Source organism: Parasteatoda tepidariorum, chromosome 3 (genome assembly GCF_043381705.1).
Source record: "Parasteatoda tepidariorum isolate YZ-2023 chromosome 3, CAS_Ptep_4.0, whole genome shotgun sequence".
Classification (NCBI taxonomy): domain Eukaryota; kingdom Metazoa; phylum Arthropoda; class Arachnida; order Araneae; family Theridiidae; genus Parasteatoda; species Parasteatoda tepidariorum.
In genome coordinates, this window is record NC_092206.1 from 32,165,369 (window position 1) to 32,189,156 (window position 23,788).

Here is a 23,788-nt window from a genome sequence, read left to right on the forward strand (position 1 = left end):
ACATTTTTAAAAGGTCTTCATAAATAAAGTTTTTAATTCCTACCCTAGGAAAAAACTAAGCTGATAAATCAAAACTTGTGTTCTGGTAGTGAAGGTAGTAAAAAAAAATAGCTACCATTCAAAAAATACGCAGAAGGTAGTATGAGAGGCAGACTACCGTTTTGGTACTATGGATGAGGGTGGATATCATAGATGATGAGACACATGATTAAGAGAAAACACCAAATCACTGAAGAGACAACGAGTTTTTTTAAAAAAGTTTAAGTTATGGAAGATTGGCTACTGATCATTAGTTTTGATTGTATTTCTTTGTCTGATTTTCACACTCCTTACCAAACCAAACTTGAAATCAAACAAATGCATAATGCTTTTAATACTAGTTTTTCGATATTTATTATAACTTTTTTTAAAGTTTCAGTTCTGCGACTAAATCCATATAACTTATAAATTAATAAAACTTTCGTTTTTTTTTTAAAGTTAACTTTGCCTCATTTTCTTAGTAATAATAATTTGAAAATATTGGTAACTAAGTTAAGAGTACAAATTAACATAGAAATGAAAAAAAATACTGACGGCATGCTTTGAAATATTGTTTTGAACTCCTGCTCTCTCTGGCACTTGTACAGAAATACTCCTATATTTTCAAAGGCGACTGTCTAGCATCATTATTTGCCACAGTATTGCTTTCAGATAAGTATTTTCCAATTTTCTACAAATGTACTACATGACAGTTAAATCCACACAAATATGTGTTTCCTACATAAAAATTCTAATGTTTTTACCGGAAATGTTTTCATAAAAGATTTTCTGAACAATTTGCAAACGTGGTCCAATATCCCTTTCCTTTTATTTTTTCTCCTGTGACCCGAGTTAAAAATTATGAAAGAAAACAGAAATTTCACATTGAAATATGCAAATTAGAGGAAAATAAACTCATAAACCTGATAAAATATTTAAGAACCTTAATTAATGAATTAGTTTTTTAATATTGCATAAAAATGCTGAATTTTAATTTTTAATATTTTTACCCTTTTGCTTTTCTGTAAACTTCGACCAATGGGGAAAATGTGTAGGTATTTTCATACAGACGAAAATATCTTAAAATAGAAATTTTTAAGTGATAAGTTGTACCAAAAGGTGCACAATATATTGGATGATCAGTCTCAGGCGATTACAAAATTTGTCGGTCATAAAAGATACTCTCAATCTTTTCCAATAAATTTTGACATTCTTAACAGATTAAAACTTGTCACATGGCATACCAATAACATGATATTTGTCTGCTGTATAATTTGTGGACCAAATAAAGAAGAGAGAACAATAAGTTTTGATTTGTTGGTCCCATATTAACGTATAACGATATGATGATAATTATTTGAAGACTTATTATTTGAAGACTTATTATTAGACACTTAGACATGCTTATAAATGATTGCAGACGATATTTAAAGTTAAGCGATATTGAAGAAACAGGCAGGGAAACGTGTTTTTTTTTCGAACAAGCATAAATTTTTTTTAAAGGATGTGAGTTCTTGATGCTCAAATTATGCAGATGGAATTTGAAAAAAATATGGTCTCAATAGTTTGTTTTGGAGAGCGGTCGAGAGTAAGTTTGTTCCATTATTGCATTTTTGAGGCGAATTGACAAATAAAAAACATGAAATATATTTCAGGCGCATCTGAGGTTGAAATAAAATTTACCCGTTTTCGTGCCAAAATCCTTTCCGCTTTATGAATATGAATGGTATTTTAATACTGAGTAAAGAGAGATCAAATTTCTAGAAAAAATAAGCCTTAAAATAGCGCTCTTCAGATTAACTTTAAAATAAACTTTAAGGAAAGAAAAACTTTTCAGCTTGTTTAATTCCAGAAAAATTTAACAGAAATACAAGACAAGAATTTTTTTCTTTTTCTGTTTTATTTTTATGTTTAATCTCATTAACACAGTTTATTACATCTTTTAGTTTCAGTAATTCGGGAGTGTAAACGTTAAATTTTTAAAGGGTTTTTGCCACTAATGAGATACAGTTTTATTTTCTTAATGCGTCAATAGTTATGCTTAATTAAAATTTTTTGTTCTTAAAAAAAGAACCTTTACCCCTTCCACAGCTTCGATCTGATTGCTAAAATTCTTTATAAAAAAGATAATGTTGCGCATTTTGTCTGAATAAATGCGTGAGTCCTTTTGAGGTTAAGGTACTGCACTGAGAGATAAATATGATCAGAACTATAGAATTTACCGTGTTTCTGGCTCTATCGGAACCCCCAAAAGCTCGGCAGTTTTTACCGAACCGTTTTCATAATAGTTTGGGTAAAATTAACTATAAAATATGGTTTTATAATAAGTGATAAATTTGGTAAATGAGGTGACTAATTTTATCATGATACTTTCAAACATTTATCTGGTTTTATTCACTTTTCTGTTTTATGTACTTTGAAGCCCGGTGGCTGAGTGGTAGCGCTCCCGTGCCACAGGTCCTGGGTTCGATCCTCGGGCCGGGCAAGGTTGACTCAGCCTTTCATCCCTTCAGTGGGTCTTTAAATGAGTACCAAGCATGCTTGGGAACTAAACACTGAGAGTTCCGTGTTCGGCTGACCACCAGACCGGAACATCTTCTCCTGCACCCCGGAGCCCAAGACCAAGAAAACTGAGATAGGCACAGTAGGCCTTGGCCCTCTATGGGCTGTCGTGCCACTGAGTTTAGTTTTTTTTTCAGTCTTATATATTTTACTAAATGTGTGGCGATAATAATTATGATTTGTAAACCAGAAGTTCTGGTAACCCATTAATATATGAACTACATTGCTACCAATTAAAAAGTTTAAATAGTGTATATTTCGGTCCTATAAACTGACATTATGTATTTTTTTTAATCAGGAATACCATTACGATACAGTACTGTAATTACACTAGAATTTTTTTCTCCGTGTACAAATTTGCTTGATTTTAAAACGACAAATTTTTAATCTCTATTAAAATATGAATTCCGTATTTTGCATAAATTTATGAAAACATTATAGTATATAATAAAAGCTGTCAAACGCTTATTAATAATACTAAATTGGCGTGCTTTTAATCGACGAGTCTAGGAATTCTTACTTGAATTAGTTGAGTAAAAATACTACACACATCAGTGCTATCAGATTCTTTAGGAATTAACTCAATGTTCGAAATATTTAAACGCATTGAACCATAATATTTTTCAAATTTACCGCAAGCGTAGCATGGTGCAAAGTTCAAATGTATCATCGTATTTCTTGAACTTGAATACACGTTGTAATGGTGGAAATTGAACAGAGAATGGATTTAATAGTCAATTTTTATTGCATTATTTGCTCAGTAAAAATATTGGGGACACGAGTATTACCAGATTTTGTAGGAATTAGCTCAATATTTGAAATATTTAAATGCATTGAACCACAATACTTTTCAAATTTATTGCAATCTTAATATGGTGCTAAGTTTAAACGTATCATCGTACTTTCTGATCTTAAATACACTTTATAATAACTCAAATTGAACAGATAGCAAATTTCTACTGTATTATTTGTTCAGTAAAAGTACTGCACGTATCAGTGTTACCAGATTTCGTAGGGATTGGCTCAATGTTTCAAAAAATTTAACTACATATTTTTTAAATTTACTGCATTCTTAATAGGGTGCTAAGTTCAAATTCATTGGCATATTTCTTGGACTTATATAAATGTTATCATGCTTTAAATTGAATAGAAAATGGCTTTATTTGCAAATTACTACTGTATTATGGGTTCAACGAAAAACGAACTTTTCCGATGAACCCTAACTTTGTTTTTTCCCTACTTTTCTTCTATATAAAATATTGAAATATTTTTCTGTAACTATCTAAAGTAGTTTCTTTGTATTAACTAGTTTTGCAAGCAAATCTTTCTAAAATTAACAGGTATCAAAGGAGTACCAGTTGGAAGTCATTGTTCTAACGGGTATACTTTCCATCAGGATAGTGCGTTTATACACACTTTAAAACTCTTTTAAATCTTTGTTCTGCTTCTAATATGACCGTCAAAAAAGAATAACTTATAAACTACAAAACATTTATGGATCCTTATGTGTTAGACTTTTGTTCTTATGTGTTAAGTTATGAGTTCTTAAGTCGAAAATTAACATTACTGACGGAGAATTAAATGTAATGTAACTAATGAAGGCAGATAAAAAAAAAACTCAAAAGGCGTCCCTAAAGTATTTTTTTGCCTTTTATGAAGGGTAATGAAATTCAAACGAAGGAAAAGATATTTTGACAATATTCTAAAATTGTTTTTTATTGTTTATACGGATATAGATTCATACTGGAAATTTATTTTTCTCCATTTTCTACACAAAAAAAAAGATTTAAAAAAATAAATCAATTTTTTTGATGCTTTATAAATCTTAACTTTCTACTTTGTGCAAAGTTTTTTCAAAATGGAAACCAGTAGCATTAAAAGTTTTTGCTTAGCCTTAATACTTTTTTGCCATAAGGTCTGTTACATAAATAATTTTCATTAAATGGATTTTTTATTTTCAAGCAATTTTATTTATGCACATAGTTTAGTTTCACCTTGCACGAGGAAATATTAGGATCTAAAAAATGCTAATTAAGAAAAGAAATCCGAAGTAAAAGAGTTTACTTGCATGGTTGGTCCTAAACCATGCTTTATTATTCCAATTCCATAATAAATTTTTTTTTTAAATATAATCCTGCCAGTTTTAAAAAATCACTTCTTCATTCTTGAAGCGAAAATGGAATTTAAGTATATTGGAAAAGAATTTATATACACTTTTTGTATTATGCCTTTAAATACTTTAAACAAAAACATTACTTCCACCAAGCGAGTAAATGAGCAAAAAATAATTTGTATTCATTTTGTTGGCAAACACAAATTAAGGAAGTAAATATATCGATCAGTTGGAACTCATTAAAAAAGGACTCAGCAGTAATTAAAATGCAGTTGTTTTACTATCTCTGTGCATTTTTAGTCATAAAATAATTTTGTTTATTATAATAATGAGGAAAACAGAGCACTTGAAAGCGCAAAATATTTCATACTATTCGTATGAAATATTCTTTAATATTCAAGTTTTTATTTATGCTTTATATTTCACAAGCAAAGTTTGCGAGGACTTAGTTTTAATTAGGCAGATTTTTTGACAGAACTCATTTGTTATTCAGATTAGGTCCAGCAAATGCAGTTTTTATAATTTGACAGTATTTCATCCACAAAAATGAGATTTCTTTTATCTAATACATTTAGCAATAAATGGAATTTGTTTTGAATTTGCACATTTAATAAACCTTATTTTGTGGAGTTAAAATATATATTGTACTTTCATTTCGTTTTGCTCAAGTTCATTTATTAAAATTTGTTCTGTTTTTAAGATTAAATTTTATAATCCAATTTTAATAATTTGATTGAATTTTGCAGGAATAAGCTATCGTTAATCTAATACCTTTTAAATAAGATTTGTTTGGAATTTATTTAAAATTTACTTAATTTTGTTGTGTTTTTAACGTATAGTTTACTCAAATTTAATTTTTTAATTAATATATTTTAATTTTTAAGTTATTGAGATAAAATTCTACAGATCCCGTAACTTAGCTTTATTTGATTCACAAGAATAAGTTTTTCTTTATCTCATAAAATTTTTAATAAATGGTACGTATACATTTTAAATCTACCCTATTTATCGAGATTTAATCAGTTTTCAATTGTTTTAAGCTAATTTATTTAAATATGCTTAGTTATTTAGATTGAATTCTAAAAAAAATTTCCGTAACTTGACTTTGTTTGATTTACCAATATAAGCTTTTTTTTTTATCTAATGCAGTTATTAATAAATGAAGCGTGCTCTGTGCGAATATATTGTAAATTTACTTTTTTTGAGATATATTTCCTTTTTAACTGCCTTAACTTAATTTAATCAATACTGTTATTTAGGCTTAGTTTGTTATTATTTGCTTATTTATTTCTACTTCAATATTTTCAAGAAACATATGACAGTGAGCTTATTACTTTACATTCCCCCCCCCCTTTTTGCAGCAAAATTTTTAATATCCTGTCCCGATGTAGTTTTAAAGAAATTTTTAGTCCTGTTAATAAAGTTAAAATTAAGTCTCTTAAAGATCTTGTTAATATTGGAAATATCTTGGGTGTTTATCGCTTACTTTGTCTACTACAGCCTTGGCAACATCGTGCAGACCCGACGTTTTATGAAATTCAAATCAAAGGTACATTTTATATCCAGCATCAAGAATTTGATAAATCCTCTATTTACTGCTAATGGGTTAAGCGTAGCACATAAATTCAATTATAACGCTAAAATTTTTTCCAGCTTTGTCAAAACTATTAATTCATTTAATGATTATAATTTTAATGGTCTGGAACTTTTTTTATTCTTGTAAATGCTGATTCCCTGTTTAAAAACATGAGCTCCTCACTACCCTTCAATAGAGCTTGCATTTTCAGTAGCATTAAAGGGAATGCTCTTATCGACCATGTTAACCTTCATCTATCTAAGGTACTTCACGATGGTATGGAATCAAGTTAATATGTCTTATATACTAGTGATTTGGCATTTAATATTTGTAGTGGTAGTTACGCTACAGCATCTTCAATGCACATATCAACAAAATCCTTCCCTGATTTGCCTCTCGGCTATCACTGTTTATCCAGTTCTTTCTTAACCTTCATAATATTTTCCCTTTTTGGGTTGGAAACTTTGAGTTTTCATTTTTAAATCTGCTTTATTGTCATCCATCAAACCTGGCAAGTCTTGAAAATAACGTCTTCTTTTTGAGCAAATGAAACGTGTCGACTTTTTCCACCCACTCTTACAATTTATGAAGCGAATGAAGTGTTCACATTCCAAGCATAATTTTGATGCAGGTTTGCTTGGTTTGTAACATCAGAGTATCCGAATACTTGGTTAAAAATAATTATTGTTAGATAAATTAATCTTATTAATCGTATAGTGCAGAGCTCGGAAAATCGCCCGTCCTGGGTGGTCGAAAATTCCCAACAAATTTCTCGAATCCAACGTCCGCGAGGACGGTCATTTTCCCGTTAATGTTCGTGATACATTTTCAATTTTTGTTATCTTACAAGAGTTTAGCGCCTCACTTCTAAAATGATCCTCTAATCTAGAAATACAGCAGCATACTGATCATGGTGGAATTGATGTTTTCTCTGTCTGGGAGTATTACAGCTGTTGAAAGAGGTTTTTCAGCAATGAACTTACAAAAAAACACATTACGTACTGGTCTTAGACAAGAAGCCTTAAACGCAATTATGAACATCTACCTAAATGGAAATCCCTTTCAAATTTCTGTGCAGAAACCTCTGTTAATTATTGGTTTGATTGTGGAGCTGGCAAACGTCATATTCGATTCATTTAGAAAACGCAGTACCCTCGGATAAATTGACATTCCAGATAACTTGACCTTTGTCATTTTAATTATTTCATAAAAGAAATAAATTATTTCATAAAAGAAATACTAGGTTTTACTATTAGTAACCTAGTATTTATTTTACTATATAATGTAATCCTAGTAACTACTAATTCATTGAGCAATTTATATAAATGTTAGTAATAAATAAGAGAAAATTTTATTTTTATTTATTTAGAAGCTTCGGGTTAGTTTCAAAGGAGGACGGGTACATTGTTGGACAAGCCTTCTTCGGGGACAGGTAAAATTTCTGAGTTTTTTCGAGCCCTGGTGTAGTGAATGAAACTTACGCCCAGTCGTCTCCGAGATCAATTCTTACTGAGTAATATTAGGTTGCCTTAGCAATTTGATCAGTATAACCTGATCACCTTTGCTGTTAATTTTATTAAAATATTGGTATATCAGGTTATTCAGTTCTTGAAATGCGGAATGATTTGAACGTATAATGCAATATTTCAAAACAAAATGTAATAAAGAAAAATATTTCGGGGACAAATTCTGAACAACACAAACTCCTAATGATATTTAAATCTCCCACAGGATTAGACACAAAAAAATAAGTATTATACGGCGAAAAAAATCTGGTAAATTTACCGTGCCGTATAGCAATGACATTCCTGGTAAAAGAAACTATAATTCTGGTATTGAAAACCAAAGTAGGAGTTATTTAAACCCTTCATTTGTTAATCTTTCCGTTGATATTTTAATGGATTATCAAAAAACTTTGCTTTTAAAATTATAGTTCTTATTACTCACTTAGAAAAAAAGTACAAAGCTGAAAAGCAAATTTTACCGAATAAATGATTTTTATGGCTCTAAGGTATCATGATAAAATTACTAAATTTTTCTAAATGCTGCCACATATTATAAAAACACATTTCATTGTTAACTTTGTCATACTCATTAATAAAGAGCTTCGATACAATTCTCCATTTTCCAAACATTTCTCAATTTACCAAATTTTAACACAGATTAGAAAACGTTATTTTACTATTAATTTTAGCAAACTCATAACAGAAGCGATTCGGTAAAATTACCGAGCTTTTTGATGTTCTTATAGCACCAAAAATGCGTTAAATGTTACCATATTCTGGTAATTTCTATCACACTTTTTTTCAAATGTGCGAAAAAAGCAGGTTATTAGTTTAAAAAAAATGTTCGTATGATTTTTGCTAGTAGAAGAAAAACGTACGCCAATAATCTTGATAATTTGTGACTTTGTGGTTAATCGAATTTAGCTGAAATCTATCCGACAATAATGGTTTGTGAGTTGCATCTTGTTTATCACGTATCAGAAATATATACGATTTTGTGTCTGATTGTGTCTTGGGGTTTTTAGGCAATTATATGCATAAGGTATTTGATTGTAGGTGCCATATTCAGCAAATTCTTCAAAACTTTTCCATTTAAGATCAATTTGATTTTTTTCATTTTTAGTTGCCATCAGAAAAAGGTCAAATATCTCTAGGTATTTTTTAACATTATGTGCTTAACCACTTTTTTGTCCATTTCTTTTTCCACTGTAGTGATACTTATTTTTCTAATACTGTTTTAATTATTACTTTAACCGATAAAAGAATTGGATATTTTTGAAATTTAAGTTATTTTGGAATATCTCAAGTTCATTCTCATACAATATATAAAAGTGTTTCTCAAAATTAAGCAAAAAAGTGTCTACCTCCGTAAAAAACATAGCCAAATTTGAAAATCTTATGTACTTATTAAGTACAATGACATGCTCAGCTCTTAAGATCCGCATTCATTTATAAATTAATCTGGCTGCATAGAAGGAAATTGTTGATTACCAGTCTAAAGACTTTCTTTATTTATAAAATAACTTTGAAATTAAGGTAAAAGCAGTAACTTTTATCTAATCAGATTGCCTTCCTATTACTTGATAATAAACTAATAAAGTTTGAACTTTTTCAGATTTGAGGATGGTGTATAATTTTGTCATGATGATTCAAATCCAACTATATATGTTTCGGAGCTATTATGAAACATTTTTTTCTTAATTTTGAGAAACGTTTTTTTTCATCTTAGTTAGTTAATTCAAATTAGGTTTTAACATAAGAACATTTTGAAGCTATACATCTTATTAAGAAATGTCCCTTTTTGGTCATGGATGAAATAATTTTGTAAGAGAACAATCATTCGGCTTTCTTTCATTAATCAATACAAAAAGCTATTTAAATTCAAGCGTGATTTTATTTAACTATTAATTTAAAATAATAAAAGCAAAAATATGTTATTTTAGTACTTGAGTTTGAAAGTAATCATTATATTTGAATTTAATAAGCTTGAAGGTTATTTTAATCTGTAAAAAGAAAAAAAATTCCCCGAAAATCGTTTAATTCAAAAATTAAAATAATATCTTACAAAGTGATTAATAAATTCAATTCTTATTATGCAAATACACGAAAAACTTTCGAAGTTATCTTTCATTTTATCTTTCTTTCATGATAATTGTTTTCCACTATATAATCTTCCATTGAAATTTTTTTAGAAATTTGTCATAAAGTTTTAATGACATTTTGTATTTTTTGAATACATTTTAAAATAAATAGAATGAAGCTCTCTGAAGAGTATTATTTAATTAGCTTAGGACTTTAAATAAACGCCTGAGCTTAAACATATGTAAATCAGGTACAGCATCTCGCATTTGATGTTTTTCTAATTCTTTTGGTTATTTACATATGAATTTTCGTTCTGAGAAAGGTCTAACATTCTGTTCTTTTTTTCACTACTTGAAAAAGCATACGATTGTAGGAAATTTATTGAAATGAGTCTCTTCATAATGAATCATTCAAATTAAATGTAAATATTAATTAAATGCTTTGTAAAAACGGTTAAAATATTTTCCGTTAGTTTTTCTTTGTAAACCTTTTGCTTAAATTCTTATACAATATGAAAAAAATAAGAAAAAAGTTCTGTGGTTTAATAAGGTAGCTGAAAAAAAATTATTTTTAATGAATTTTAAGTTCATTTTATTTTATATCAAACATAAAAAGTACTAATTGGTCTTGCACTGTGCTCGCTCTTCCACTGTCCCTGATTTCGCAATTCCTATCGGATTGCTTCGCTTGCTCTTTGGATATTGAACCTTACATAAACGGAGAAACTTTCTTTATGTATTGTTAAAATATGCAATAAGCCTACGAATTATCCTACTACTTTTAAATATCCCGAAATATTCAAAATTTTCAGACAAACACTAATTTAAATTTGTAATTATGGTGAAATAACAGTGACAGAATTAAGTATTTCACTCTGAATATGACTTTAGAGACACAACAGCGGCAGAATTAAATAATTTCTTTTTACACTAGAAATAATTTTGGAGACATATCAGAGACCGAGTTAAAAAATTTCCTTTCACTCTAGATAGAATTTTGGAGACACAATAGAGACCGAGTTAAAAAACTTCCTTTCACTCCAGAAAGAATTTTGGATATACAGCAGAGACAGAATTAAATAATTTCCTTTCACACTAGAGAGAACTTCAAAGACACAATAGAGACAAAATTAAATAATTTCCTTTAACTCAAGAAAGAGTTTTGGACACACAACAGAGACTGATTTAACTAATTTTCTTACATTCTAGAAAGAATTGAGACACAACAGTGATAGAATTAAATAATTTCCTTTCATTCTAGAACGAATTTTGATGGCACAACATAGGCAACATTAAATAATTTCCCTTCACTCTGTTCCGTCATCAATAAACAGTTAGTTTTAATAATTGTTTTAAATCGTCTGCCGATATAATAACTGCAACTCCAGCTGGTTGCTAGGCAACCAAACGACTTTTTCTTATTATTAATGTTTTTGTTTATCGTCTGTCTCTGTCTGTCTGTGGAAATAAAAGAATGTAAAAGCTAACACACTCTAGAAAGAGTTTTGGAAACACAACAGAGACCGAATTAAATAATTTTCTCTTATTCTAGAAAGAATTTTGGATACACATCCCCGGCAGAACTTAATAATTTTCTTGCACTCTAGAAAGAATTGAGACACAACGGTGATAGAACTAAACAATTTCCTTTCATTCTAGAAAGAATTTTGTAGACAAGACAGAAGCAAAATTAAATAATTTCCTTTCACTTTAGAATGAATTTCGGGGACACAACAGAGAGAGTAATTAATAACAGAGACAGAATTTTATCCTAAAAAGGATTTTGAAGATACATCAATGACAGAATTAAATAATTTAATTCTCGAACTTACTGTTGATCGACAGCATTACTGGTTAATCTTCATTAATTTTATAAATTTATTTTGCAGTTTCCTCTAAAATACCTCTCTTTCTTGATTAAACTATTAAGCATTATATGAACTAAAATATAACTTGAAATTACTATAACATGGGTAAATTAATTAATTTACTTAAAGAAAAATGTAAAACTTTTAACAAGCATCTCGCTTATAACTATTTATTTCTGACCAGCTTAAAACTCAAATTTTAGGCATATAATTCAGAAATTTCATCGGTTTTCGTATAGGTGCTTTATAGAATAAACATCTAGTTCAGTATTGTTATGATATTATTTGATATTTAAGTACAAAAATTCTGTCGTATAATTTTATTTAAATATTTCCTACCGAAATTCAATCGTTTTAAAATGGAAATTACTTTGCATTGCGAGCATATTTAATGTTCAATAATATTCTACTTCAATGGCTATGCATCGCGATTTAATATCACGTATACGATCGACCGAAGATATCTTATGACAATTGATTTCTCCTTTGCAATTAATTGTTCAGACAATCAGTCGAATGCCTAATATTTCTGCTTGCTAAATATGTACTCGCTTTTCCAATTTGATCCAACAGACAATTTATTAGCCTGATTAATAAAATTAGTTAAGAGTTGCACCTAGGAATCAAGAAGTAAGACTTAAATTATATAAGTTGTAAAATCCATTAAAATTACGTTTTATTTAAATCTATTTCTTAAATGAAGTATTTTAGATCGTTTTAATTTACTCTTATTCTTGTTGTTGAATACGTGATTAAACAATAGTTTTATGTAACGAAACTCTGGTGACGTAAATGAATTTACAGAATTTTTCGGATCATTTTTTTATTATTATAGTAACTGGCAAACTTCTATTTATTTTTTAATTTCACTACAAGTGCTTGATAAGAATTTTGTATGCTTATTTCATATACTTTGGATTGTTTTGCACCAAGAATTAAAGGAAGATTCTTAATTTTACAGATAGTTTTAATATAAAACTATTTTTTACAGTGCACTTTATAGCTGAAATTTATTTGAGTTCAGTAAATTCGCTAAATAAACTGAAGTACAAAAACAATATAGCGTGTTGCTTTACTGTGAACTCTGTTCTATAGCCTATTGTCTCAGTGGCCAGCACATCAGAAACATAATTAAAGATACTAGTGGGCTGCGCCCCCAGCTCACTAACGCTCGCCAACCCCCGAAAATTGCGACGCAATCTTATATGGTTTGCTTCGCAAACCAAGCTCGCCTCGCTCACTACTAACTTAAGTACATTGCAATTACGCAAAATTCTAAGAATTCAAATCAATCATTCAAATCCATATAACAAATTTTTTTTTAAAAAAAATTACATCTTTTTAGTAAATACTAAGTCATTAAAATAAATCTGAATTTAAATAAATTACATGTAATTCGTTAAACCTATTAGAAATGTGCTATAGTATAAAATCTTAATCTAAAATTTCTAAAACTGATATCTCTTTAGAAAGGTTAAAATTTTGGCTATAATTAAGTCTATTAAAAATTGAAATAAGTGAATTGCAATGGAAAAACCGGCATAAACAAATAAATTCTAGTTAAACAAATAAATTCGTGATATAAATCGAAGATCGTCAAATAAATTCGTAACATATAAATTCGTGAAAAAAGCGCTTTTGATGAAATACTAAAATAGAGATCTATCGACAAAGACTACTCACTTCTGCCTAGCTTATGCTCTCTCTGGTTATTTCAGTTTCCGTTTTTAAAAACGCTAAATGTTGAGCCATCTCAGGTAGATTTGGCATGTGACAATTTTAGAGGCAATCATTGGTCGATTTTCTAGCGTTGCCATTTGGGGAGTTGTAATGAATGTTTTTTTTGTCGCCGTGTAAGAAAAATATATATATAGATAACTACTATTTTGAATAATATTCAAGGTCACAATTTTTTTAAAAATAATCTTATAAAATACAACAATTTTTTCGCAACTGCTCACTTATATCAATATACCCTCTGCTTTACTTTTGTAAAAACTTTATATCAAAAATACGCAAAATGCTTTTACTTAAAAACAATATTTACAAAATTAATGCATGTAAAATTTCTATATCGAACATTATTGGCCACTAAAAAGATAAAAAAATACTTTTAATGTATTGTCTAAAGGAAAAAATTAGAAAACAGTTTTGATCACTGCAGCATATAATTAAAAATGCACACGCTGTCAGATGCTTAAATTGGACAGTTTCATTTGAAATATACAAGCCTATTTCCTTTGAATATTACGAGCCTGAATTATTTATAAAAAGCAATCAATGCAATTGGACTAACATTGTTTACGGAATTTTGGACTATTTGACTAATAAAATTCTTCAGTGTATAGGGTGTGATGATTACTTTTACTTTGATTAAATTGATTAAATCATCTATGTACGCTTAACTGTTTAATGGAATATGTTTATTTACTTGAATATTTATGCTATCATTTAACACTTAGAGTATTTCTCCCCAAAAAAACCGAAAAAAAATAGTTTTACTGAAATTATTGAGTGTTTTACTAGTAGATAAATTATAAAATGTTTATGTATTTTTAAAAACTATTTCATTGTAGATTTTTCTTAGATTTTCATTTCGGATATGCAAAAAATAATATAATTCTGATCGACTTTTTGTTAGAGCATTAAAATATTGCAGGTGTTTTAAATGACATGAAAAATTTAAATAATGTTTGAGAAAGAATTATTATACACTGGTTATCATAAATTAAGGAAAAATCACAAAAATAGCGATAGCTCTTTCAAAAGTAANTATTAAAAAAAAGGGACTATAAAAAATTTATTTGCAAAAAATTCCTCTTTCATAGATTCAAACCAATTTTTAAAGAAAACGTTACACATATTGGTTATATTTTTAAATAAAAATAACAAGTATATAAAAAGATACGTTTTTAAAGAAAAAAGGGAAAAAAACCCACCTATTCCAAGCATAAAAATCAACTTTTTAAAAAAATGCAATAAATGTTCAGTACTGCCTATTTCACTTGAAAAGGAAAGAAACAATAGATATATAGTTTCAGTATTGAAATCCATATGCTCTAAGGATCAAAAATAAGGGTTCAAGTTCCAGCTAATATACTTTACTTTAAAAGGCATAAGACAATAGAGAAATGCTTTAAGTAATAGAATTCGCATATTCTAAGAAACAAAACTAAAGTTTCAAGAAAATTCAATGTATGTTCGATTAAACAATTTTACATTTAAGGAAACGAGAAAATAGAAATATTCTTTGAGAATTATACAGAAATCAAGACAATACTTTTAAAAAATGCAATAAATGTTCAGAACAGCTTATTTTACAATAAAATGAATGATACAATAGAATGATACTTATTTAAACAAAATTCACATATTTAAAGTAATAAAAATTTACCCTTCAAGAAAAATGCAATAAATGTTGAACACCGCAAATTTCACATTTAAAAAGCGAGACAATAGAAAGAGGCTTTTAGCAATTGAATCCACGAATTCCTAGAGAAAAATCAACATTTTAAGAAAAATGCAATAATTGTTAGAGATAGTTTACTTTGCAGAAAGTTTGGTGTATAATAGCCATCATTTTGTTGTTAAGGTAAGCTAAATACATTTTTAAGTATGGAACTGTAGTTATCGTGCAAAAAATTACATAAAATTGTTAAAATAAAAAAATTTAGATAAAATTAGTGAGAATATATTACTGAAAATGCACTCGTTTTTTAAACGAATTGCTTTTGTAATGAAGCCATTATACTGATTCTAATGAGCATGAAAATATGTGTTGTCAGTAAACAAATAAAAAAAAAAGATAAAATCCTAGAATAGCCCACCCTTTGGGGACCTTTTGAAATCTCGCCAAGTTGGTGATTATTCAAGGGATCAACGTTGCTTTTTGATTATTAGAAAAAAATTAAATTATTACAAGAAAACCCAATTTAAATTATTGCATATTTATTAAAATATTTTTTTAAAAGAATAAAAAATAACTTATCTTTACTCAAAAAAAGAAATAATAACGATAATTCTAACAACAAGAGATCTGAAGCTTAAATGGCGATAAAATAAACCTTTTTACCTATTTTTTTCTGAAATCCAACTTTCGCGCAGGTATACATCTCGAATAACCAATCAGGTTTAAGAATTTTGGTGGTGTGATCAGACGTTCGAAATAATCACCCGGAAATATCTTCCGGAAACCTAGCTTGGCAAGATTTCAAAAACTTGCTTGGCGAGAACTAAAAAAATCGCTACTTGGTTGGCTAATCTAAATAAATAATGTGACTACATACACTCTAAAAACTCAAATTTAATTCAACACGAAAAATGGTTGAAACTATACATCAAAATTATTTAAAGTGCATTTTACATTAAAAGAAATGATACAAGTAGAATATATTTTTAGAAACATAATCAACATGTTCTATGAATTCAAATCGGATCCTGTTTTCAAACGAAACTTGACTTTAGTTCAAGTGTTAATGAATAAAATACACTTTTCCGCAATTTTGTAAAATTAAATCTTAATTGAAAGGTAAAAATGTACGAAAACATTTTTAATATTTTAACACAAACAACAAAAGTGAGAGTAAAATTCTTTATTCACATGTCTCTTGAATTTCTAATGATTACTCTTGAACTTAAGGAGTTTCCAACTTGCATTTCAAGAAGATTATAACTTGGAATCTCAATTTTCTGCTTCGTTATTAAAGATTCATTTTGTCATGTAGGGAAATGAAAGTGCATTTTCAAAATGATTTATTGCTGGTTTAAATATTTAAGTTTTAAGGGTGGAGTTGGTTAAAGGGTAGCTACCTTTCCTCTCATTTTGTTCTATTTTGCTTTCAACGGAATATTTTAGGTAATTTTCTTCTAAGGAATGTCTTAATTTAAAATGTTGAAATTGCAAGCTCCTATTAGACTTTTTTTTTAGCTTTGTGAAATTTAAAGTTTGATGAATGCCAGATTTAAAATAAAGTTTCATTTTGAACGCAGATTATTTTATTCCGACATCGTAAATCGTTCTCAACTTAGAACTAAAGATTTTAAAGATTATTGAGCAGCGATGGCTCAGGGGATAGAGCGTTCGCGTTCCAATGAGGTGAACCGGGTTGGAATCACAACGATGGCATGTTGATACGAATCCGCATTCGGCTTGCACTGATCACACTGCTGACGTGAAATATAATCAATGGCGGACGAATCATGCGTTAGAGTTTATTTGCCGTCAGGCTAACCGTAAGAGGCTCTTGTGGTCTTCCTCACCATGTAACGCAAATGCGGGTTAGTTCCATCAAAAAGTTCTCCATGATGGCAATTGTCTTCCAATACTTGATCCAAGAGTTCCCTTGTCTTCTGGATTGGGTTCAAAGCAACAAGGCTACGGCGTTTAATATTGGTAGTCGTAAGCTTAAAATTGGACAGGCTCTTAAGCGACAGTTTTAATTTAAAATAAATAAAAATGAAACGATATGACAGGTTTCACTAGTTATATTGTGTTATTTGAGATTAATTAAATATCAGAATCGTATTCAGGTATTTTTACTAATGAAGTGAAAGCAAACGATTTCACTTACATCAATATACACACTGATAGTGGGGGCAATGCCATCAATTAAAATATTTAAAAATGCACAAGAAGACAAGATTTTAGATAAAGTTTGGATGTTAGAAAAAAAATAACGAATTATCATTATCTAAAGTTTATTAATTCGTTTAATGTAGTTCAACACTGTGAGAAATGAATGCTCAAATATAACGAATTTTTTTTTCATTTTTGACGAAACGTGAGAGTATTATTTCTGAAAGTGGAAACTTTTTATTAAAATTAAAACTGAGCTATTATTACTTTTGTGTTTATTTAGAATTCTTTTCTCTCGTAATAGTGGTTTTCCTTTAATGCATTAATACACGTCTTTTCCTGCCCTTGCGAGGAAGAAAAATGAAATTCGGAACTGATGAATGGAATTTGAAACTGATGATGAATGATGCCGTTAAAAGATTTTATCTCAATACAATATTTTTATGATCTAGCGATTGATCAGGTCTTTCGCTTCTGTTCAATAAAAGTCATGGATTACAAAAGGAATTGGTTGTATTATTTGGATTGGGTAGTTTGTAATTTATATTATGTACGAGAAAATGGTCAAAAGATAGAGTAGCGATGATTGATTTCAATGTCATATTTTACTTCGTTAACATCAAGATGATGTGTTTAAAATTTTGAAAATGTATAGTTTTCTTCTGCATATTTGTACAGATAAATGTATAGTTTTTAGTTTGATTTTTGATATCACTAACGCTGTTTAGTTCCAGCTAATATACTTTACTTTAAAAGGCATAAGACAATAATAGTTTTATGTAACGAANTAGCTATGATGATATATAAATAATTATGCCATGATCAATTGTCTGGGCATTACAATAAACAAATAAATAATTTAAATATTTAAAAAGTTATTGAACTTTTTTAAAAAATGCCAATTTGGCGAAACTTTTTTCCCAAAATTTCTACACCTAGATGAAAATCGTCAAAGTCATTGACTTATTTTATCAGTTTTTGCAAATTTTTACAATTGGAGTAAATTTTAGATATAAAAAATTCGACCACAAACTCTTTTCAATTTTACAAAACTGTGTCTTTTCTCCAAATTGACGTTTTACGTCATTTTCAAAATAAGCGTAGACAGTGCTGGCGTTAGATTTTCTAAACTTGACCTAAGAGTCCTGAACAACAATTGAAAAAAACTCAAAGCAGTTATAAAATTAGCATATTATTTATAAAATATCATTATTTCATATTACGACGGAGCCATCAAAAAACTGCTTTAAAATAAAGAGAGTTCATGTTCAAATGAGAGCTCATGTTCAAATAAGTAAGAAAAATTTTTTTTGAAATATTTTGTAGTAACTTGTAAAATAATTAATATACAATGCAACATTTATTTTTTCAGCAAATTTATGAATTAATTAAGTTATCTGGTGTATAAATCTTATTTTATTTAATAGAATACTCACTGAACATATTTATAACTGCAAACACTTCTATTATTTCAAGTAAATATGCAATACTATTTCTATTCCAGATTTTTTAGAAGTAACCATTATATTAAAAAAAGAAATATTCTGTATATAATTAATTTTGCTAACGAAAGAACTTTCCTTTCTTCAATTTCTCCTGTCAAATTAAGCTGTTAACATTCTCAAATATATGTTACAAGCGTTCTCAAGGCAATCTTATATCTTGGATATAAGTGTCATTTTATGTTTAGTTTATGAAGAGAACTAAGTAGTTTTTTCACTTTATTTGACAGGTTTATTAGCATCTAAAATATTTACAACTTAATTTTAAGAAAATAAGATTTAAATTTCAGTGAAAATAGCTTTTATTATCTATCAAATCAAATTAATCGCGTTTTTTAAAGTAAAATGTCTAGTTTAATGAAATATGTTTTTATCTCTTTCCATTTGTGCTCATTTCATTGAGACAATTGGAGAAGTGTAATTGTTTCGTTGTTGGAAGTAAATTAATCCTTTAAGGCTTATTTAAAAATGAAATCTGTCTGATTTAGTTAAATTACATATTTTTAATCGATGTGAAATATGCATTTCATTTTATTTTAATCTTGTTAGAATAACATTTAGTAAGGGAATTGGATTTTCTTAATAATTTGGGAGAGTTTTGTTTGTTTGCAATTTCATTTGATGGAACGGCTTTATGAAAGATAATAAAGACTAACTTCTTAAAAATTTAACATTCAGTGAAAATCTAAACACAGTTTAAAAATTAACATCTTGGGAAGTGCGGTAGTGGAACTTCAGATGTAGTTTTTAAAACATTGCAGAAATGTATTTACTGATGCAGAAGTTGAATGCTAGAGCATGCAAAAGAGTGACAAATTATTTTAGTCAAAGAGTGGAAAATGGTAACGCTACTCAATCTGATATGCAGAGTGTCAAGTATTTCGGTTGTACGCGAGAAGTAAATATTAAATCACTTTCATTCACATACATTGACTAAAAACATTAAAAAGAGAAAGAATTTCCAAAATTAGCAAAAGTAAAAGACGGATTCAGAAACAGGTACAATAGCGACGTTATGACATTTTACAGGATCTAAAGTTGCAGGTTGTAGGTACTTCTTCCACTGTTGAAATGTCCCGCAGTGGACTGATTGTTAAGCCACGGTTTCCAGCAGATCACCAAAGTCAAGCATCACTGGCTGCGGTCAGTGTGCGAGTGGGTGACCACTTGGATCAGTCTGTGTAGGGACCGAGGGTGTGCGGTATTGGTCTTCGTTAAACTGTTCTACCGTAAAGTGCTCGACTTTGCGTGCAGGTCGTCGGGCTAGCAAAGCTGGGGTGCTATCCCCTCTGTGGAGGATCAAAATTGTGATGGCATGTCTTCTGATCATCTTCACGAATACTTCCCAGACCGTTGCCAATAGCCCATTGTGCAGCTGTAGATCGATGTAAATGAACTACAACAACAGCAACATCCACTGCTGAAATCCATGTTATAGAAGCGACAAACGTTTTTTGAGAAGTGCGTGAGTGCAATGAGTTGTAAACAATGAAGCCAAGCTAAATTGAAATTTTTCCGTATTAAATTTACTTAAAGATTTTTTTATCCTAATAAGCTTCGTAGTAGAGGGTTTTATGAATGCATTCAGCATAATCGACTTAAGAAACGGCTATTGTGTGACGATAAGTTATGCAAGATATAAACGACGTGGGTTATGAGGTTCAACAACAAATGTTGCAATAAATGGTACTTTAAAAGATCTTAAAGAAGACGCCATTTTCTTAAGCAAAATCCAAATAAAGGCAATTAATAATGCGTTTTGAAATGTGTTGGTGCATATTAGTTTTCAAATTAGAAAAAAAAATTAAAATATATCCAACATTAATCACCTAAATTTTCTCTTATTATTTAGCATAAGTGGTGCCCTGTCAGGATAATTTACCATTGACTAACTCATATGGCTAACTTGGTTTTGCTAACGGTGAGTTTTCAGAGTTTGGCGACTAAGCCGAATGGTTTAGTGCCCAAAAAAAAATATTCCTTATTCTCAAGTATTGTATTGAAATATCCTACCAGTATTTTTAAGATACTGAGTTTTTTCTTTCCATTTTAAACTGGTTATTAATTCAACAGCGAATATAATTGAGCAACTTAATTCTATTGTTTGAAACAACAAGGTTTAAAGATCTTTTTTTTATAAATAAGTATAACAAGTGACACATTAGGCACCGAAAATCAATCAAATCTTAAATGACATACTAATCGAAAATGTTTCACTACCTTTATTCGATGATAATCAGAGGAAAATCTTTAGCTATGATGTCAAAGGGAAACACCCTTAAATGGCATTATTGCAAAATCGGTAATGGTGACAAACAACATATACAACTAGGCTATTGAAAGATTATTTATCAGGTTTAAGGCAATTCAGTTCAATTATTGAAATAGTTCAGATTGAGCACAGAGGATTAATGGGCAACTACCTCAATCCAAAGTCAGGCATCTTGGAATTTTGGTTTAAGAAGGATGCAGGATGCTTCTAAAGATTTTGAGGGCCCATTTGGTTAGTCATGAGGTCTATGGTTCACGGTATCAACTTTGCAGGGATTGACACGATCTTATAAATTCGTTAGACAACAATATTGTAGATAAAACAGAGTGGTTAAAATGTTGAAATGATTTTATTAAAAAAATATAGGAGTTTAAAAATTTGTACGGTGTAGTATAAATTTTTGAAATGTTTGAAAAAAAAGCAATTTTATGAGGTTTAGTGTTAATGCAAACATTTTATTCAGTAGCAAAATTGAGACTTAGTCTAAATCATGTATGTAAAAAATAAACATGTATCTTACAAAGAAACTTAAACTGTTTTTTAAAGTCATGCCTTGAATATTTGATGTCACTTAAAACAGTGTTTTTTTAAATGAATATTTTTAGTTTATTTTCAGCATTATTGTTTCTTAGATTTTTAGAGAAATTCAAAAAAGTTCTGAAACTAAATATGTACTTGGTAATTTTTCGTAATTACTGTTTCTTTTTAAACAGGGGAATTAAAAACTAAAATTTATTTTTCAACATTTTAAAAGCAAATTAAGATAGTTTACAAAAAAATATCACAGCATTAATACGAAAAAAAAATTTAAGGTTTTCTTTTATAGTTTTTGTGATATATCATTTAAAATTTGAAGAAAAAAAAAGATAAACATTTAATACAATATCGGAGGAACGAAAAAAGAAGACGATAGAGGTACACTTAAAGTTTAACAGACCAGGCGATTCGTATTTTGACAAGCCTGTGAAGAATTTTCTCCTCAATAAGACCCCTTCTTATTAAATAACTCTTATTAAAAACTGGTTTTTCGGGATAAACATACATAAAAGACGTCCTTAAAGGTCACAAATGTTGAATCCAAGTAAATGGGGAAATGGAAACTAAGTCTTTATTTCTAATTGAGAGGCAAAAAATGCTTTTTTTTTTAAAAGAAAGTTTGTAGGAATTAATCTGGACTCCCTTAATATTATTTTAAAATTACTCTTACTTAAAATTACTCCTCATTAAAATACTTGCAAATGAAAGTGTTTCATATTTTTTGGAAAAAAAAATGCTGTTCTTTTAAAAATTTATTTTTTAGTTAAAAAAGTTATTTCTTAATAACTATACCAATAGCATATAACGGTCATTATTGCAATTTGAAAGACTTTTCAAAAATATTCTTAGTCTTTTTACTGTGTATTAATTTATATATATTTTCAATTTTTGCATTTAATATTTTAATTTATTTATTTTATTATTTTTTTCATTATTTTAAGTATTTTTAAGACTCTTTGGATGGTTTGTAAAACAAAATCAATTTAACAATAAAACATGCAGATGTTTTCGCATAATACATATATAATGTATATTTACATGTTTTCACATAATCATACATATTGCGTAATGTTTTGCATCTATTATCAATTTTTTCGGTTATTATCTTTATTTATTTATTATTTTTTCTTTAGTATTTTAAACATTTTTAAGTCTTTCTGAACATTTTTGCATGACGAAAAGCATTTTTTAAACATTTAAAAGCATGCACATGTTTTTAAAAGTTCAAATAATTAAATCCATCTGTAATGATCAAAATTCAGAAAAAACATATCTTCAGATTAAAGAAGTTAAATGAAACATTATTTGATCATTTTTTTGAGACCAAGACATTTTGCTTAAAGAAAAAGTTTTTTTTTCATAAATGGTATATTAACTTAAACAACTTCTTCTCTAACTGGAATGTTTTGTTTTTATCTTACTTTCAAGACTCTTAGGAAATTATCTGATTATATAAATTGCAAAAAAGGAGAATTGTTGAAAAATAATATTTTTTACAGTTTCCTCTTAACTCAGATTTAATAAAAAAATAACTCAAATTTTATTTTAAAAAAGCATAACGAGAAACTACTTTCAAAGTAGCTAAATGATAAAACTAGTTCAAACATCGAGTTTTTTATATCATGTTTTTTTTTTTGACATGAAAATTATTTTTTTCAGCTTTCAGTTTATAACTTAATAATAAAAACGTATTATTAAATTAAACCTTTTAAACTGACTGTTCGTAATGTAAAAACAGTCGTTGTTTTATTTGGAAAAAAAAAACATTAGTTTTTGGTTAAAAAGTATAGAGGCTATTAAGTTAATTAAAGTTCAAAATGTTTAAACTGAAAGTGGGCACTTGAAAAATATAGTATATTTATTTTAAATTATAATTATTTTAAAAAACATTTTTATTCTATGCATTTTTACAAAACCATACGTTTATTCCATACTTTTTTTTTACAAAATCGTACGTTTATTGGACTATTTCATAGTAATTCCTGCATGTTATTTGTAAAGCAATGCATGCAAGTTAATTAATATTTCGCTCAAAAAAATTTGTTGTTGTTGCTAATTTCCATCTGGTCTGACGGGATGAGACCAGGTCAATAAATCCGTTGACATTTTGAGAATCCGAAACCAAAATGGGAGAGGAATGAATAAAACGATAAAATTTAAAATTTTAAAATTTTAAACG

General features: G+C 28.5%; 1 protein-coding gene and 1 long non-coding RNA gene across 2 annotated transcripts in view; one reads left to right on the forward strand and one right to left on the reverse strand.

The window, feature by feature from the left end:
• LOC107439942 (WD repeat-containing protein 86) overlaps nt 1–15,216 on the reverse strand; it is an 84,450-nt gene extending 69,234 nt beyond the window's left edge. Inside the window, exon 1 of the mRNA XM_071178472.1 lies at nt 15,118–15,216. The gene's annotated coding sequence lies outside the window, so the exon portion shown is untranslated. The remainder of the gene's footprint in view (nt 1–15,117) is intronic.
• Nucleotides 1–23,788, forward strand: part of LOC139425140 (uncharacterized) — a 44,052-nt gene that overhangs the window by 12,781 nt on the left and 7,483 nt on the right. The window lies entirely within an intron of this gene.